Source organism: Schistocerca cancellata, chromosome 9 (genome assembly GCF_023864275.1).
Source record: "Schistocerca cancellata isolate TAMUIC-IGC-003103 chromosome 9, iqSchCanc2.1, whole genome shotgun sequence".
NCBI classification, from domain to species: domain Eukaryota; kingdom Metazoa; phylum Arthropoda; class Insecta; order Orthoptera; family Acrididae; genus Schistocerca; species Schistocerca cancellata.
In genome coordinates, this window is record NC_064634.1 from 168,612,525 (window position 1) to 168,628,412 (window position 15,888).

General features: G+C 41.5%; 1 protein-coding gene across 1 annotated transcript in view; it reads right to left on the minus strand.

Moving 5' to 3' along the window:
* LOC126100939 (uncharacterized) overlaps nucleotides 1-15,888 on the minus strand; it is a 57,233-nt gene that overhangs the window by 19,908 nt on the left and 21,437 nt on the right. The gene's annotated exons all lie outside the window — the stretch shown is intronic.

Sequence of the window (15,888 nt, forward strand, 5' to 3'; positions counted from 1 at the left end):
GGAAGCCGGTTACAGTGGATGAGCATAGTCTGGATAATTTGCGCTTCTTTTTAAGAATAAGCTACTTTTGCTCGCATCTCAATGTTTATGGTGTCATATCACATGAAACCCCCCCATGAACCATGGACCTTGCCGCTGGTGGGGAGGCTTGCGTGCCTCAGCGATACAGATAGCCGTACCGTAGGTACAACCACAACGGAGGGGTATCTGTTGAGAGGCCAGACAAACGTGTGGTTCCTGAAGAGGGGCAGCAGCCTTTTCAGTAGTTGCAAGGGCAACAGTCTGGATGATTGACTGATCTGGCCTTGTAACAATAACCAAAACGGCCTTGCTGTGCTGGTACTGCGAACGGCTGAAAGCAAGGGAAACTACGGCCGTAATTTTTCCCGAGGGCATGCAGCTTTACTGTATGATTAAATGATGATGGCGTCCTCTTGGGTAAAATATTCCGGAGGTAAAATAGTCCCCCATTCGGATCTCCGGGCGGGGACTACTCAAGAGGATGTCGTTATCAGGAGAAAGAAAACTGGCGTTCTACGGATCGGAGCGTGGAATGTCAGATCCCTTAATCGGGCAGCTAGGTTAGAAAATTTAAAAAGGGAAATGGATAGATTAAAGTTAGATATAGTGGGAATTAGTGAAGTTTGGTGGCAGGAGGAACAAGACTTCTGGTCAGGTGACTACAGGGTTATAAACACAGAGTCAAATAGGGGTAATGCAGGAGTAGGTTTAATAATGAATAGGAAAATAGGAATGCGGGTAAGCTACTACAAACAGCATAGTGAACGCATGATTGTGGCCAAGATAGATACGAAGCCCACACCTACTACAATAGTACAAGTTTATATTCCAACTAGCTCTGCAGATGATGAAGAAATTGAAGAAATGTATGACGAAATAAAAGAAATTATTCAGATAGTGAAGGGAGACGAAAATTTAATAGTCATGGGTGACTGGAATTCGAGTGTAGGAAAAGGGAGAGAAGGAAACTAGTAGGTGAATATTGATTGGGGCTAAGAAATGAAAGAGGAAGCCGCCTGGTAGAATTCTGCACAGAGCACAACTTAATCATAGCTAACACTTGGTTTAAGAATCATGATAGAAGGTTGTATACATGGAAGAATCCTGGAGGTACTAGACGGTATCAGATAGATTATATAATGGTAAGACAGAGATTTAGGAACCAGGTTTTAAATTGTAAGACATTTCCAGGGGCAGATGTGGACTCTGACCACAATCTATTGGTTATGACCTGTAGATTAAAACTGAAGAAAGTGCAAAAAGGTGGGAATTTAAGGAGATGGGACTTGGATAAACTGAAAGAACCAGAGGTTGTACAGAGTTTCAGGGAGAGCATAAGGGAACAATTGACAGGAATGGGGAAAGAAATACAGTAGAAGAGGAATGGGTAGCTTTGAGGGATGAAGTAGTGAAGGCAGCAGAGGATCAAGTAGGTAAAAAGACAAGGGCTAGTAGAAATCCTTGGGTAACAGAAGAAATATTGAATTTAATTGATGAAAGGAGAAAATATAAAAATGCAGTAAATGAAGCAGGCAAAAAGGAATACAAACGACTCAAAAATGAGATCGACAGGAAGTGCAAAATGGCTAAGCAGGGATGGCTAGAGGACAAATGTAAGGATGTAGAGGCTTATCTCACTAGGGGTAAGATAGATACTGCCTACAGGAAAATTAAAGAGACCTTTGGAGATAAGAGAACCACTTGTATGAACATCAAGAGCTCAGATGGAAACCCAGTTCTAAGCAAAGAAGGGAAAGCAGAAAGGTGGAAGGAGTATATAGAGGGTCTATACAAGGGCGATGTACTTGAGGACAATATTATGGAAATGGAAGAGGATGTAGATGAAGATGAAATGGGAGATACGATACTGCGTGAAGAGTTTGACAGAGCACTGAAAGACCTGAGTCGAAACAAGGCCCCCGGAGTAGACAACATTGCATTGGAACTACTGACGGCCTTGGGAGAGCCAGTCCTGACAAAACTCTACCATCTGGTGAGCAAGATGTATGAGACAGGTGAAATACCCTCAGACTTCAAGAAGAATATAATAATTCCAATCCCAAAGAAAGCAGGTGTTGACAGATGTGAAAATTACCGAACAATCAGTTTAATAAGCCACAGCTGCAAAATACTAACACGAATTCTTTACAGACGAATGGAAAAACTAGTAGAAGCCAACCTCGGGGAAAATCAGTTTGGATTCCGTAGAAATACTGGAACACGTGAGGCAGTACTGACCTTACGACTTATCTTAGAAGAAAGATTAAGGAAAGGCAAACCTACGTTTCTAACATTTGTAGACTTAGAGAAAGCTTTTGACAATGTTGACTGGAATACTCTCTTTCAAATTCTAAAGGTGGCAGGGGTAAAATACAGGGAGCGAAAGGCTATTTACAATTTGTACAGAAACCAGATGGCTGTTATAAGAGTCGAGGGACATGAAAGGGAAGCAGCGGTGGGGAAGGGAGTAAGACAGGGTTGTAGCCTCTCCCCGATGTTATTCAATCTGTATATTGAGCAAGCAGTAAAGGAAACAAAAGAAAATTTCGGAGTAGGTATTAAAATCCATGGAGAAGAAATAAAAACTTTGAGGTTTGCCGATGACATTGTAATTCTGTCAGAGACAGCAAAGGACTTGGAAGAGCAGTTGAATGGAATGGATGGTATCTTGAAGGGAGGATATAAGATGAACATCAACAAGAGCAAAACGAGGATAATGGAATGTAGTGGAACTAAGTCGGGTGATGCTGAGGGAATTAGATTAGGAAATGAGACACTTAAAGTAGTAAAGGAGTTTTGCTATTTGGGGAGCAAAGTAACTGATGATGGTCGAAGTAGAGAGGATATAAAATGTAGACTGGCAATGGCAAGGAAAACGTTTCTGAAGAAGAGAAATTTGTTAACATCGAGTATAGATTTAAGTGTCAGGAAGTCATTTCTGAAAGTATTTGTATGGAGTGTAGCCATGTATGGAAGTGAAACATGGACGGTAAATAGTTTGGACAAGAAGAGAATAGAAGCTTTCGAAATGTGGTGCTACAGAAGAATGCTGAAGATTAGATGGGTAGATCACGTAACTAATGAGGAGGTACTGAACAGAATAGGGGAGAAGAGAAGTTTGTGGCACAACTTGACCAGAAGAAGGGATCGGTTGGTAGGAGGATCACCAATTTAGTATTGGAGGGCAGCGTGGAGGGTAAAAATCGTAGGGGGAGACCAAGAGATGAATACACTAAGCAGATTCTGAAGGATGTAGGTTGCAGTAGGTACTGGGAGATGAAGAAACTTGCACAGGATAGAGTAGCATGGAGAGCTGCATCAAACAAGTCTCAGGACTGAAGACCACAACAACAACAACATCACATGAAATACAGCGGTTGGATAAAAATATAGAAACACAGCGAGAAATGAATGCCTCAACATAAATGTACACTACTGGCCATTAAAATTGCTACACCAAGAAGAAATTCAGATGATAAACGGGCATTCATTGGACAAATATACTGGAACTGACATGTGATTACATTTTCACGCTATTTGGATGCATAGATCCTGAGAAATCAGTACCCAGAACAACCACCTCTGGCCGTAATAACGGCCTTGATGCGCCTGAGCATTGAGTCAAAAAGAGCTTGCATGGCGTGTACAGGTACAGCTGTCCATGCAGCTTCAACATCATTCCACAGTTCATCAAGAGTAGTGAGTGGCGTATTGTGACGAGCCAGTTGCTCGGCCACCATTGACCAGACGTTTTCAATTGGTGAGACATCTGGAGAACGTGCAGGACAGAGCACCAGTCGAACATTTTCTGTATCCAGAAAGGCCCGTACAAGATTTGTAACATGCGGTCGTGCATTATCCTGCTGAAATGTAGGATGTTTCAGGGATTGAATGAAGGGTAGAGCCACGGGTCGTAACACATCTAAAATGTAACGTCCACTGTTCAAAGTGTCGTCAATGTGAACAAGAGGTGACCGAAACGTGTAACCAATAGCACCCCATACCATCACGCCGGGTGATACGCCAGTATGGCGATGACGAATACACTCTTCCAATGTGAGTTCACCGCGATGTCTCCAAACACGGATGTGACCATGATGGTGCTGTAAACAGAACCTGGATTCATCCGAAAAAATGACATTTTACCATTCGTACACCCAGGTTCGTCGTTGAGTACACCATCGCTGGCGCTCCTGTCTGTGATGCAGCGTCGAGGGTAACCGCAGCCATCGTCTCCTAGCTGATGGTCCGTGCTGCTGCTAACGTTGTCGAACTGTTCGTGCAGATTGTTGTTATCTTGCAAACGTCCCCATATGTTGACTCAGGGATCGAGACGTGGCTGCACGATTCGTTACAGCCATGCGGATAGGATGCCTGTCATCTCGACCGCTAGTGATACGAGGCCGTTGGGATCCAGCACGGCGTTCAGTATTACCCTCCTGAACCCACCGATTCCATATTATGATAACAGTCATTGGATCTCGACCAACGCGAGCAGCAATGTCGCGATACGATAAACCGCAGTCGCGATAGGCTACAATCCGACCTTTATCAAAGTCGGAAACGTGATGGTACGCACTTCTCGTCCCTACACGAGGCATCAGAACAACGTTTCACCAGGCAACGCCGGTCAACTGCTGTTTGTGTATGAGATATCGGTTGGAAACTTTCCTCATGTCAGCACGTTGTAGGTGTCACCACCGGCGCCAAGAAAGAGGCGTAGCCAGTGACAAAAATTATCTGTAAGTCAGCAAACATGCAATTTGTAATTTGGTTGACATCAATTTTTCGTTATAACTGAATCAAACAGTCGCACTTCTGAAGCTACTATCTGTCAAGCACTGTTAAACGTGTTATAAAATGGCTCTAAGCACTATGGGACTTAACATCTGAGGTCATTAAGTCCCCTGGACTTAGAACTACTTAAACGTAATTAACCTAAAGACATCACACACATCCATGGCCGAGGCAGGATTAGAACCTGCGACCATAGCAGCAGCGTGGTTCCGGACTGAAGCGCCTAGAACCGCTCGGCCACATCGGCCAGCGAAAATTGTTATAACCCCAACTAAATTCTTTACTGTCCAGCCGTAAGTTTACACGAAGAAATGGAAGCTCTTGTAAATTGCAAAGGTTTTTGTGTAATGCGTGGTTACCTTAGAAAGAAAAGAGTGACATGACTGCATTAGTTGTATGTGCACATTTTGAGCAGTAGAGAACCTCAGAAAGAAACAGCTGCTTTTTAAAGGAAGGTTTTTGTAAAAAACTACATAAGAGTTTAAAATACACGATGTGGTTAACGCAATTTAACGGTCGTTACACCAGGATTCTTACCGCCACCGTGGGTGCAGATGAGAAGGTATGATAATGGTACGATAGCTATTAAATTATAGGAATCCGAATTTGCGTTCGGGTTTAAATATGTAGTTCTGATAGTTTCTCTACATAAATGGTTTTTATCTGTTTGTTTCCGGCCAGCGCGGAGAATAAGATCCTGCCGACGACTTCTGTCGCTCTCTGCCCTGAACTCCATTACTTAGAACAATATTATAATTGAAAAATAAATGAATATTATTGTGTTGATTGGTTAACATGTAATGATACTATGTTTAGTGTTGTGAATGACATCTCACTGAAAAAATCTGATGTCTAATTACTACGTCGTAATAAAGACCACAAGAAGCGAAGATTATTTTGTTCGTCTTCTTATTTAGGAAGCATACAGTGATTACTTTGTAAGAGTTCACTGAGTATGTTGCCTGGTTGAAGTGATAATGGTTTTGTGGTGGCATGAGGGAGTTATTCTTTACCTACTATATGTTTTACTAGCTTAAGTAACGTTTGGTTTCCAATGATGGTTTGGTCATTTAGTACTGGTCTCTTCTGTGACGGCCTTTAGAATTTGGAGATTTTCTTTGGAAGATGTTATTGGATATTGATGTTTCTGAATATTGATTATTTTAATGTTTGTTTGTGTTTCGGTAGGGCGAAAATAATCAGGATAAGTAGTAAAAAATAAAAAAAATCTAACACCAGAAGAGGATTTCCAAATTAAAAAGGATTCGCAGAAGAGAGACACATGCTAAATGACCAAATAAACATTAGCAACCGAACGTTATTTAAGCTAGTAAAACAGCTGGTAGGTAAATAATAACCCTCTCCATCTTTCCACAACAAAAACATTATGACATAAAGTAGGACATAAAGTAGACACGAACAGCCACCGCAGTACCACAATAAACAGCTTTAACAAAGTAATAATTAGAACACACACACACACACACACACACACACACACAGAGAGAGAGAGAGAGAGAGAGAGAGACGTCACACGTATATGGACACACAAACCGTTGCCACAGCCATAAAACAAAACAAAAAATGACGATGGAATTCCCAGTGATCATAACAAAATACACGAGGTGCATAAGGATATTTAAAAAATGCAAACGAGAAAATATTATGCGTTAGCGCAGTCCAGCGTGATACAAATCAAACACCTCTGTATAGGAGCATCTATGGAAATAAATTAGAAGCCAAAAACCGTAAGTAATAAAGTGAAGAAGTAATTTTAAATATGGGGACTGTTTATGATCCTGCTGTAACGATTTATGAAAAATCCAGAATTGTTACAGGGACCGCTGAGAATGATGCTTCAAATAAAGCAAAACGGATATCGTCCAAATGAGACTTTTTGCAGTAGCAGAAGTCGGAATAACTCCCATGTTACATTTGATGTATTTTGTGTGTTTGCCTTTCGTCTGGTATGTGGGTTGCATGTTGCATAGCGAAATGCCGAACATGTTAGAATAGCGAGCAGTTAACTAATCTGATTTCGAGTATTCATACGAGGTAGCGAAGTATTGCAATCCGGTTATGTTAGACAAGATTTCTACCTGATTGGAGTCGTATGTGTAGCCTTTCATGACGTATTATGTTACCCTTTTTTGACTTGCTGCTGAGCACGATGTGAGACTGCTGGTTCCATGTTACACGCCAATTCTGGTGAGTATTTGGAGTATTTCCCAGAAGAAACACCTGGTATTATTCTTCACGTACCCGTACGTTATCTTATTTGGTGAAGTGCTGCAGAGTGCTTCATACGAAAAACATCGTGAGGGACGTTGAATTCAAGTCCTTTAGGAGCTTTGTCTGGTGTTACATAAAACTGACGTGGAACACCTTGAGAACTGATGTATGCGTGAGATACCTTATTGTGTACGCGAATTATACCAATTATTCACGCTAGAGGCGAACTAGCAACTAATTAGTGACACGCTGAAACAGCTTGTTTTAAGAACGGCAGTACAAACTGAACGAGTATGCGTTATCGATCTAGCCTTGCAAGAACTACTGGAAATCCCATTCCCGTGAGGGTGTTGCATCCTGGCTTGTTCTATGTAGCTAGTAGATCTGCAGCTACAATCATACTCGTGGAATGCACTCACATTTCACTACAGAAGACTGTATTACAACATTTGTGCCGACCAACTGACAAGGGGAGGCCACGACGTTTGGAATGCGGTTTTACTGCAAACTTCGTACACTCGTAGTACTCCACGAGGACAACAAAATGTGTAAGCAGTAGCGCGTACTTCTCAAGCGTTACTAAGAAAACTGCAAGATAATTTCGGTCGTCAAATATATATCTGTGCGCGCCCATAAAGCGGCTATAGTCGAGTGGTGGCATCACGGTAGCTCAGCGTGTTCGGTCAGAGCGTTAGCTTTCCTTTCCAATAAAAGAACTGAGCCATCTGACCATCTAACAAACTGAACGGGTATCATCGGACGTCCACCCTGAACAGATTCAACGAATAATATAGAACAATTTTTTTTAATGGTGGTTGGCGTTCAAGCCGCTGGATCGCTGGATCGAGTTCCGTTCGTCAGTTTTTTTTTTATTTTCAACACAGTCATTTTCTGTGTTATTTATATTACAATTAATATAATGGAGAAAATACATGTAATCGTATGAACTTTTATAAATTTACAATGTTATTTGGCAGTCTACTAATTTTTATTATCACAAATAATGTAATATTCATAACTATCGACTAGTAAACGGCCAAACGCATAAAGTGATACTGAAAATGTATGCTTGTCCGTTCGCCGCTGCTTCTTATTCCCGCGTGCAATTACTAATAAAAGAATATGAAAGAGGGAATTCAGCTGCTTTAGAGCGATCATCTTGAAACAAGAGAGCCCCTGATCTATACATATTATAAAAAACCGTATGTATGTTCCATATTTCATTCCAAACCATTGGATCAATTTCAATCAAACTTGGTATACATATCACCTACTGTCTGGAAGGAACCACCGTGGGGGTAAGAACGATCTACCTCTCAGACTGATGGGGTGAAAAGCTCGTGTAGCTCATGACGTGCAAATAGCCAGATTATATTCATCCAGAATTTGTGAATGAGAGCAATTAGAGAGCGGCAAAAAAACTTTACACATAATATCAAACCTCTACGATAAAATTTCTCCTTGAGATTCTAACATAATGAGGAAAGGAAAAAAGTTTCTCGCTAGCTACATTTTCGCTGTTCATGCAATAAGGTGTTGCATCAGGCAAGACATTTTAATTTATTACTTCTCTACTACTAAATCTATTCGCAACAGATTTTGCAGACAGTATTCGCATATACCACTGGAAGTATTTGAAAAATTATATCATTCTACACTGTATCGTTAAGGAGATATGACGTCATAAACATTGAGCTGCGTGAAAGCGGAAGTGCGGGGCGAAATTCGCTGGAGATACAGGTGAAATGTGTGAACAAATATGCGTGAAACATGTTAAAAATAGGTGAAATACATATGGGATATGTGAACCTGGGCAAAGTTACGAGTAAAAAGCTCCTCCTAGAACCCTGAATCGGTTTCAACAAATCTTTGTACATATAGTACAGTCTGGAAAGAAATACTGTGGGGGTGAGAACAACCAACTTTTAGAAGGGGTTAAGAAGAGAGAGGGAAGGAAGAGGTGAAAAAGATAGTGTGAAGAGGAGACGGAAAAAGAGAAAGAGAAGGAGGAAACGGACAGAGAAAAGGAAGATAAGGAGATGAACAGTGAGAAGGAGGAGAAGATGGAATGAGAGGGGGCAGAGGACGAGATGGTCAGATGAGGGAGGAGGAGAAGGAGGAGGAGATAGACAGAGAAACAGGGAGGTAGATATGGACAAAAAGAGAGGAAGGAGTTGGTGGACGGCGAAGGGGGAGGAGAAGATCGAGAGAAAGTGAGGAGGTGGAGGAGACTGACAAGAGAGAAAGAGGAGGAGGAGTTTGACTTAAACAGGAGGAGCAGATGAACGTAGTGTAGGAGAGGAGGAGATGGACATAGAGATGGAGATGGGGGAGGAGTTAATGAAGAGACAGGAGGCAGGAGGGGATGGACGGGAATAAGGCCAGAGGAAGGTGAGGAGGTGACAAAAAGAGTGAGTGGGGGAAGAGACAAAAAGAGAGAGAGGGAGGAGGAGATGAACATAGAGGGGGAGAAGGAGATGAACTTAGGAGAGACAAGGAGATGAATTTACAGTGGGGAGAGGAGGTGGGCAGACAGATGGGGAAGGAGCTGAGGAGGACACTGGCAGAGAGAGAGAGAGGGAGAGAGAGGGAGGAGCCAATGGACAGAGAGACAGGAGATGTGTCAATGGACAGAGAAAGGGGCAGAGCATATGTATAGACGCATGTATGGAAATAAACTAGGGGCCAAAAGACATGAGTAATAAAGGGGGAGGAGCAGAGAGAGGGGCAGGAAGAGATAGAGAATGGGAGGTGGAGGAGGTGAACAGAGAGAGTGGGAGGAGAAGATAGAGAGGGGGGAGGAGTAGATGGACAGAGAAATGAGGAAGCAGAAAATGGACTGACAGAAGATTGGAATAAATACATACCGGGCAACAGTGGTTACTTAGCTAATACATATATGAAACATCAGTCTCAATGGACGAATGAAATAAATAACTTAAGACCTTCACCTACGACCGCCATATGATGGTCCATATTCTCAAATTTTATGAATGTTCTTAAGTTCATGTTTTAACGCAATGAGATGAGGGCTTCAGGCCGCTCTTGCAATGGGTAAGGAAGACTAGTTAAGGTGGGGCATCCTCTTTCTTGTTTTAATTCTTGCTGTGCGTGATCAAGTGTGGCATCTAACAAGCAGACGTTTTCAAATGAACTGTGTCTGCTTGCGACCAAATTATGTAGTCAAGCCAAACCCACGAATCAGCTGTATATGTTTCAGCCATGCTCCGACCTCAATCTATAAGTATTTCTTGTTCGAGAGGAAATATTGCTTACGAAAGGTGATGTTAAAGACTGCGAGGCTGGTGTGCTATCCACAATCCCTCCTCCCATAGTGACTTCCATGTAAACCGAACATAATTGCAGAGTTATTAGAAAGGGAAAATCGATGGGATTGTAGTACAAACGGAAGCGTCTAGGCAATCGTTCGTTCGCACAACATCTCTAAATGGAATATCATCATCAATACCAGCTGTGTGACACTGTCTACTGGACAAAGAGATCTTCTTAACTTTTCTGTGCACCAGTATCTTAAATTAGATGCAACGAGGAATGCTTTTGCATGTTTTGTAATATCATCTATCCATCTTACGTTTGACCATCACTCAGCTTTTCTTACTTCTTGGAATCGACCAAAAATCTTGCTTCGTCCTTTCAGCATCGCTTCGCCTCGCTCGTGTCGTGTCTACCTACGGTATGTTTCCTTTCCATTTTAGTCAAAAACTACTGGAAACCCCATTGCCGTGAGGATGTTGCATCCTGGCTTGTTCTATGTAGCTAGCAGATCTGCAGCTACAATCATTCTCGTGGAATGCACTCACATTTCACTACAGAAGAGCAGATGAACGTAGTGTAGGAGAGGAGGAGAGGGACATAGAGATGGAGATGGGGGAGGATTTAATGAAGAGACAGGAGGCAGGAGGGGATGGACGGGAATAAGGCCAGAGAGAGGGTGAGGAGGTGACAAAAAGAGTGTCTACTCCAGAAGAAAGTGAATTCCTCTCCTTGAGTAAATCAAATGTTTTTGCTATAATTTCGATAATAATATAGGTTAATATTTTCAGTGAAACACCATTATCTCTAGGCGAATTACTCTCTTTCAAACACCGAATGGCCTTGCAGAGCTCAACTGGCATTACTTCCACAATGTTTTTACTTCCATATTACTGTTTGTCTTTCTAACTCATTTCTCTCTTGTCCGATGAACACTGACGAAAGTTGTAGCACTGATAAATATGTTAGTTCCTAGGCCCATTCAAATGTGTTCCTGTCGCTCCCAGTACTTTCCAACGTGTATGTCTCCATTGCTCACAAAGTAACCCTCTCTTTGCCAGCAGTCTTTTTGTTAGAAGTCCATGTCTCACTTCCAATAGGCTAAAGTGGAAATACACACTAAATGAAAACTTCCAGTTTCAGGCTGAATGAAGCAATCCGTTATCGGCACGTGGCAGGGTTCGAATGGAGCCTCGCTGTGGGACTCCGTTTGATATTGGGATGTGACAGTGGCCCGATGTTGGACTGCATGGGAAAGTGAGGGCAGGCATACACGTCGTCAGGTTCCGCTCGACTACGTCTGACCACCACAAGAGAGGATCGCCGGTATGTGCATCAGGCTCATCGCAACCCCTCCACATCTTCCCCTGCTATCAGCGAACAAGTAAAGTAACGCTGCCGTTGGTTGCAGACTGGCAGCAGCTAGACTCAGGAATTATCGTCTGACGCACGGCTCCCGTTAGCACCGTAACACAAATGGTTGCGTTTGAAGTGGTGCCGTGTCCGGAAATCGTGGACTGCTGACGAATGGGTCGCATTGTGTTCAATGATAAACGGTGGCTCTGCTATACGCTGGATCACCATCGTAGGTGAGTGTGGCGTATATGTGTGGAGGGATCCTATTGTTGCAATATTTTGGAGAGGCACAGCGGTGTTAGTCCTGGCGTCATAGTGTGGGGAGCAGTCGGGTATGATTTCAGGACACGGTTGGCAATGATGGGGAGACGTCTGATGACCTAATGGTGTCTCTCGGACATCCTCCGTCCTCATGTGTTACCTCCTACGCCACAGTATCGTGGTGTCACTTTTCAACAGGAAAACGGTCTTTCACGCATGATACGTGTCTCTGTCAACAGACTGCTTTATGTTGAAGTACAGCCGCAGGCAGCAAATCCCCAGATCTGTCTCCAATAGAACTTGTGTGTTGCCAGGTCGGACGCCAGCTCCATAGCAACGTCAGTACCGAATGTAACGTGTATCAATTAGAACAATTGTGGATCAGCATGCTTCAGGAGAGGATGCAACGGCTTCAAGGCATCATTCCCAACTGCATCAGTGCATCCATCCAGACCAGAGTGTGTGCCACGTCATACCGATAAGTGCGTTCATACCTCCAAGTTCTTTGTAAATTTGACTTGATTATGTAATCACTGAAATTACATCGCTCACCTCTCCAGACCTCAAGTTTCATTTAGTTGCCTCTTCCACTTCTGTGTGCTTCACTTTTTTTGTCAGGCGGTGTTTTACCTGACTCCACTTGGAATTCCGAATTTCTCTCTTGTCCGATGAACACTGACGAAAGTTGTAGCACTGATAAATATGTTAGTCGGTATGCTGACACAGTCTGACCCGATGACTTCTTTTCCAAATTCAGTCAGTAGAGACTTTGTTGGAACCCAGTCAAGAACTTTCTCAAAATCTGTGAGTTCCAGGTGCAGTTGTATTTCATACTTATTGCTCCATCCTGTAATTTGTTTTCGGACATACAAATGCTCTATGTTGGTATATCTACTCCAGAAGAAAGTGAGTTCCTCTCCTTGAGTAAATCAAATGTTTTTGCTATAATTTCGATAATAATATAGGTTAATATTTCGTCATTATGGACTGGAGCCTAATAAATTTATAATTTTTTCCTAATTTTCGTTATTTCGTGTTGTCACCCATACTGCAAAGTAGAACAATTACAGCATTGCTGCAGTGATAGAGAAGTTTCCTCCTCCATCATGACTCGATAGATAATGTTGTGAGTTGTTTTCTGTTGCTATTTAGCCAACTTCAACCATTTTCAGTGAAACACAATTATCTCTAGGCGAATTACTCTCTTTCAAACACCGAATGGCCTTGCAGAGCTCAACTGGCATTACTTCCACAATGTTTTTACTTCCATATTACTGTTTGTCTTTCTGACTCATTCTTGAACTACACAGTCGTTTGAAGAACTTTTCTTATGCTTGAACTATTTTCTCTCTGCTATTAATTATTACTCTATCTGCCGTCCTAACTGATGGACTTGAGATGTCTACCCAACACAAGTGTCTGCTCTCCGTTTTCATACTTCAAGTGTTGTTATCTCTTCTGTAATGAAACTTTATTTTTATCACATAGCACACTATCTAAGACATTATCGGATGGTTTTGTTTCAGTGACGGAACATACTCTGGTGCAAATGCTGAGTTACACTAACTTTCCAGTACAATCAGTATTAATATGACGCAATTTACACAATGTTCTCGAGTACAAATGAGGATGTGATTCGAGGTCGATTAAACATAGTGAGAAAAAATATCATGTGTGTTCTGAAAAAAATACTACGATAGAGTCAGATCCATAGGAAAGTATACCATGCAAAACTATTCCCACTGAGATGTAAAACTCAGACTTCAGACTTCGACAAAAACGTAGTAATTACTGTAGACTAAAGGTAGATGCTGATCATCAGTTTAATAAATCACGGTTTCGAAGTACAAACGCGCATTATTTATAAAAGAGTTGAAAGACTGTCAAAAGCCGACTTTAAAGATGGTCTGTTTAGCTTACGCAGAAATGTAGGAAGTCAGAAGGAAATTCTAAGCCCACGACTCATAAGAAGTAAGGAAGAAAGCAAACCTATATTTATTGAATTTTGTAGGTTTAGATAAAGATTTTGACTCTATCGACGGCAGTAAAGTCGTTTGAATTATGAAGGTAGCCGGGCAAAACACAGGAAGATAAAGGAAAAACTTTGAAGTTTGCAGATAACATTGCAATCTACCAGACACGGTAAAGGACTTAGAAGTGCAGCTGATCGGAATGGATAGTCTCTTGAAATGAAGTTATGAGCATCAACAAAAATTAAACCAGCGCGATAGTTAATAGATTTATATTAGGAAACTAGCTCAGCGCTGCTGTCTCACTTGCGTTGAGGGATGGTCTGCACAAATTTTGTTTTGTTTTGTTTTGTTTTTCTTTAATAGAACTGTTATGGCGTTCACATTTTTCAACACCCTCTAAACATTTCACGCTAATTAAAGCTATAGAAGCGTGGTTTTTTCCGAATGTACTTCCGACCTAAAAGCGATTCTGGTAGTTGGAGTACAGGCTTTTTCTTAATCATGCGTTTTGTGTTCTTGTGCTGACATTTCGACAGAAACTATCGCCCGATAACTCAAATTTCTTTATATCTAACCGAGAAATGAAATACCAGTCTTCGTAGTTTTATCTTTAATTATTTCTAATATAACGAAATATATTCTTAAAAATTTTCATCTCCTATTTGACCCCTTTGAAAAAGCAGTGAAACACGTATTTTTTCATTTCTAGTGCTGAAGCCAAGTATCATTCTCTATAGATTTAGTTTTAAAAATGCTTTCACAATGTAATATTTTCATAAAACGTTTCACCTCTATTTCACTCCCTTAGGAGTTGAATTTCCAAAAACAGTGTAAAGCATATTCTTTATTTCTAATAGAGAAAGGAAATAAAAATTTCCACAGTTTTAGCTTCAAAAATGCTTTCACAATGAAATATTTCATAAAACACTTCCTTCCGTGTTTCACCCCCTTACGGGTTGAATTTGCAAAAACACTGAAACACGCAATTTTTTACATGTTATCCAGAAGTCAAATACTTGAGCAGTTCTTTAATAATAATTTATTGTCAAAATACATTTCACCCACTATTTTACTACGACAGGGGTTAAATTTCCAAAAATGCTGAAACACTTATTTTTTATTTCTGGTCTAGAAAACAAATACCAGTTTCCGCAATCTAACTTCAAAATTGCCTAGCGACGTATTTCAAAAAAACTTTCATCCCCTTCTTCATTCTGTTAGGGATGGAATGTCGAAGAATCCCTTCTTAAAAGACGCCTTGAGTATAAGATCAACGTCTTCTGCGAATGTCAGGTTTCTAGCCTTAGTGGTTTGAGCAGAGCGATGATGAATCAGTGAGTGAGACAGTCAGTCGGGACATTGCCTTTTATATACACGGACGATGAAACAGCAGTAGTTGAGTTGTGCCACTTGAGTAGCAAAGTAACAGTCGATGGCCAAATTACAGAGGATATGAAATACAAATTGGCAACAGCAAGAAAAACGTTTCCGAAATAGAAGAATTAGTTAAATTTAAGAGTTAGGAAGTCTTTCCTGAAGGTACTTGTGTGAAGTGTAGCCTTATACGGAAGTGAGAGTGGGCGATAAACAGTTGAATGAAGGAGAGAATAGAATCTTTTGAAATGCGATGCTTGAAAATAATGCTGAAGACTGCATGGGTTTATCGGCTGTATGATGAAGAGACATTGAGTCGAAATGGGCAGAAAGTAAATTTGTGTCACAACTTGAGCAAAAGATGGGATCGGTTGGTAGGGTACATTCTGAGTCTCCAAGGAATGGTCGGTTTGCTGACGCAAGGAAGTTTGTGTGTGTGTGTGTGTGTGTGTGTGTGAGAGAGAGAGAGAGAGAGAGAGAGAGACAGACAGACAGACAGACAGACAGAGAGAGAGAGAGAGAGAGAGAGAGAGAGAGTGAAAGAGAGGGGTGGGGGGAGGGGGAGGGATTATAGAGGGAAACTAAGGCTTGATTACAGTGG